The following is a 4,630-nucleotide window of genomic DNA, read 5'->3' as shown; positions in this document are numbered from 1 at the left end:
GCCGCTGTTACAAAGAAGTGCAGAAAAAAACAGAAAGAACTTGCCAGCCATTTTTAGGAGAAAATTGGATTGCCAAGCACCAGGGTTTCACACCAAATTTCACGGTTTCAGCTTCTTCTCAGAGGGAAGTAAATGTTCAAAGCAGAAGGATAGCCCACTTAAGAGAGGGTTGTTCTTTTTCTCTACTGGATTACCAGATTCTAGGCAGCAGCTATGCTGGCTAGATTTTTGAGAATGGCGTGCAATGTCAGTTTGTGATTTCCATGTCAGTGTGCTACTGAATGTCCCTCAGATTTTGATCTGAACTTAAAAGGGGCTATCTAAGGTACTGAACCTATTTTCATCACCTTGGAGAGCTCCATGAATGTCCAAAGTAAAAAGCCAGAGTGGATTCACTGACCACTGCTATGAAGACACTAGCCACCACTGGTTCTGGTCCCTGAAAGGACCTTTGTTAAGCTCTGCTTCATCTTAGATCTTCCTCCTGATATCCATCCAAATCAGACCATATTCATCCTACAATCTAGGAAACACTTTCTCCCCTTAATCGTCTGGCTCTGGCCATGACAGAAGCCACAACTCGGGTCCCTCCAGAGCTCCATGAACTTAGGCCAGCAGAGAGTTGTGTGAGCTAGAGTCCTGAAGGCAAACTGTTGAATCATAGAGTAATAGAGTTGGAAGAGACCACATGGGCCATCTAGACCAACCCCCTGCCTTGCAGGAAAAGCACAATCAAAGTATCCCTGACAGATGGAAAGGTAGTTCTGTGAACCCAGCAGTGCAACACACAAGAGACACACTTGATCAACAGTTGTCTCATTGTGCTCCAGAGCTGGCTGAAACTGTTTCTGCGGCTGAAAATAAGCATGCATTACAAACCCTGTTGCCAGTCTTGCTGGGATGCCATGGCAAGGAGGAATTTGTAATTTTTTATCATGTACAAGTGTTTCTAGCCACTCATATGTATTCCCTGTAGGTCCACTCCGTCATTGATAATGACACATTGAATTTATATACTCAAAGAAAGAAATTGACTACTCCAGGTTTTCCATACCTGTATAACCACCACCTGAGGAAGACTACACAGTCGAAACCGGTTGTGGATGGTGACCAACCTTGGACTTGTTTAAAACATCGGGTGTCATAAAAGGATTCACTTACTTGGACGTTTAAATTTGGACTCACAATTAGAGATTGATACAGTCCTCCATGTGAACATGAACTCTGGTGGGCATTGGACTCACAAACTCTGGATATAAGAGTTTTACTTTCTCTGAATATAGAGTTTTACTTTCTATGAATGTATATGTGTTGGTAACACATGGATTATATTTTGGTTTAATTGCTGTTGTATAGTGCATACTTTCGGTTTACATTTCTAGCTGTAGTGGCCTCTTGCCTGTGCATTTCGGGGAATCCTTTCTTTGTATTGTTTATGGCAAGGAGGAAACCAGCACATAGGAAATGATGCCACCGATTTATTCAAAGACAAGGTGTTGTTTCCTCCATATCAGGGTGTGTGAGAGCACATGTGGGAATTCAGTGAACATTCAGGCGCAAAAACTGTTGAATCCTTAGCAACCCCGGGTGCCAAGGAACGACTTGAGAGTGCATAAAAGCCACTCTTTCTCAGTCACTTTCAACAGGCCAAGCTGGGGCATGATGCTTCTCCCTGCAAAGGCGCATGCTCCCAGCCCATCTGTTCACCCTGCTTTGCCCACAGTTTGCTGTTATCTCTCGCCTGACTTCCTTCGTGTCGGGGCCCTGCATTTTTCTGAGCAGGATCTCACTCTTTCCACTCGCCCGGCTGCCTCTTGCCAACTTTCCACTCCTTTCTCTTCCTCCTCCCCTCCCTCCTTTTCCACCTCCAGCTGCCTGATGAGAACATGGGTTTTTCCCACTTTTGCAGTGGCAGGGAGCATCAGAAGAGGAGAAAAAGAAATGTTGGGGATGGGAGGAATCTTCAGGGTCTCAAATGCACCAGGGCAGCTGGATGTCCTTCTGATGAAGGAAGAAAAACCAGGGTAAAGGGGAGAAAAGTGGCCTCTCCTCCAACAATAACAAGAACTTTTAAGAGCCTGACAGTTTACAGAAATCTTATTCCCAGGAGGGGACCAAGTGAGGCTGGGGTTGTCCCAAAGGGGCCAAGCAGGATTTCATAGAATCACAGAGTTGGAAGGGACTGCCAGAGGCCATCCAGTCTAATCTCATTCCGCCAGACACAATCCAAGCCTCTCTTGACAGATGGCCACCCAACCTCTTCATAAAAATCTCCAGAGAAGGAGACTCCACTGGACCCCAAGGCAGCAGTGTCTTCCTCTCCCGAACAATCTTACCAACAAGAGCTTCTTCCTAATGTTTAGGTGAAATGTCTTTTCCTGCAGCTTGAATCCACTGATCTTTGTCTTAGTTTCTAGAGCAGCAGGAAATATGCTTGCTTCTTCCTCAGTGCAACATCCTTCCAAATATGTAAACATGGCTATCCTGTCCCCTCTCAACCTTCTCTTCTACAAATAAATCATCCCTAAGCAGCTCCCCACAGAAATTTATGATTTCCAGACCTCTGAACATTTTAGTCACGTTTTTCTGGACCACTTCCATCTTGTTCATATATTTCTTGAATTGCTTTGCCCAGAACGAGACACAGGGTTATAATACTAGGTGAGGTCTGACCAAAGCAGAACAGTGTGGTACTATGACCTCCCTCGATTTGAACACTATATTTCTATCGATGCAGCCTAGAATCACATTCGCTTTTTCTAAGTTGCCACATCATACTGTTGACTTCTGTTCAGATTGTGGTCTACTAAGACTCACAAATTCCTTTCACATGGACAGTTTTCTACCCAGGTGTCCCCCATCCTATATGTATTTTATTTCATTTTTTCCTGTGCATTTAATTTGAATTCCCTTAAGTCCAGCAGCAAGTCTCGGATGTTCATTGGCTACAGGGCCAACCTTAGGTGACTATGCAGTTTGAGCATTCCTTATCCTAAATACTTGGGTCCAGAAGTGTTTTGGATTACTTTCCCATTCCAAGATTTGAAACACCTGCATACAGTATGTCTTGGAGATTGGTCCAAATGTGAAATTCATTTGTGCTTCCTATATACCTTACTGCCTGAAAGTTATTTTGTATGAAGTAATTCAGTAATTTGGGGCATGAGACTAAATCTGTGTACATTGGACTATCAGAAAGCAATGTTGTCACTACCTCAGCCACCTTTATGAATGATTTTGGAGTATTTTGGAATTCTAGATAAGGGATGTTCAGCTTGGACTGACAGGATCCCAGTGGGTTCCAGGCAGGCCAGTCCTGGGGAACAGGGATGATGGGATGTTGTGATGTGACATGGCTTTGCTGGCCATGTTTCCAGTGTTTAGACAACTAATGAAGATGATGGAGCTCAGTCAAAGAAAACCATGCATTTTCATCTGAATCTAGCCCAAGACAGATCTTGGCTTAAGCAAAGCCATAACAACAAGGACTAATGGCTAATCTATTGCCCATTTCAGGCAACAAGCCTCCAAAGAAAATGTCGGAAAACCAACAGGATCCACAACATGTGATGTACCACAACTGAAGGTCTGTCAGAGCATGTGCAGAGTGCTATATCCACAACTCGCCACCCTTAATTCACCAGCAGTGCCTCCAGACCGGAGCCAGCTTGGATCTCCATCCACTTTGGGGGATTCTGGGAGATGCAGTCCAAAAAGGGTTATTATTATTTATTTACAGTATTTATATTCTGTACTTTGGTTACTTTGCCAGGCATTGTGAGAAATGTTTGTCTTGAAATACTTGATTTCAGTTTGGTTCTTTAGAGATTCCTAGAGAGAACATATTAAATCCACTAGTAATCAAATCTGCAGAAGTTATATCTGCAAACGTGGAGGGCCAAATGTATTGTGTCTGTCTTTTGGCCTTTCTTCCGATGATTTTGAAAGTATCAGAATGTGCACAATAATTCCCTCTATTGCCCCACTACTGAGACTGTATTATTAATAAACCAAGTACAATAGACTTTTAGTTAACTGGCACCCATGGGGATAGGTAAATGCCAGATAAATGTAATTTCTGGTTGCTTGAGAGTTACAATTAAAAATTGGAATCCTATACCCCCATATTATACCATACCATAAACTCTGCATTGACTTGATATTGCTATTGAAATACAGGCATTAAAAGCAAATTTAGGCAACCCAATGTAACATAATCTTACTGTTGTATAAAACAGCTTTGTGAATGCATGATGTACAGTAGAGTCTCACTTATCCAACATAAACGGGCCGGCAGAACGTTGGATAAGTTAATATGTTGGATAATAAGGAGGGATTAAGGAAAAGCCTATTACACATCAAATTAGCTTATGATTTCACAAATTAAGCCCAAAACATCATGTTTAACAACAAATTTGGTAGAAAAAGTAGTTCAATACGCAGTAATGCTATGTAGTAATTACTGTATTTACGAATTTAGCACCAAAATATCACGATGCATTGAAAACATGGACTACAAAAATGTGTTGGATAATCCAGAACATTGGATAAGCAAGTGTTGGATAAGTGAGACTCTACTGTACATTTATTTAAATGGTGTTTAAAATAAAATCATTTTAAGTATTTAAAG

This window comes from Anolis carolinensis, chromosome 4 (genome assembly GCF_035594765.1).
Source record: "Anolis carolinensis isolate JA03-04 chromosome 4, rAnoCar3.1.pri, whole genome shotgun sequence".
Classification (NCBI taxonomy): domain Eukaryota; kingdom Metazoa; phylum Chordata; class Lepidosauria; order Squamata; family Dactyloidae; genus Anolis; species Anolis carolinensis.
The sequence above is the reverse complement of the archived record's forward strand: the minus strand, read 5'-3'. Positions refer to the sequence as shown.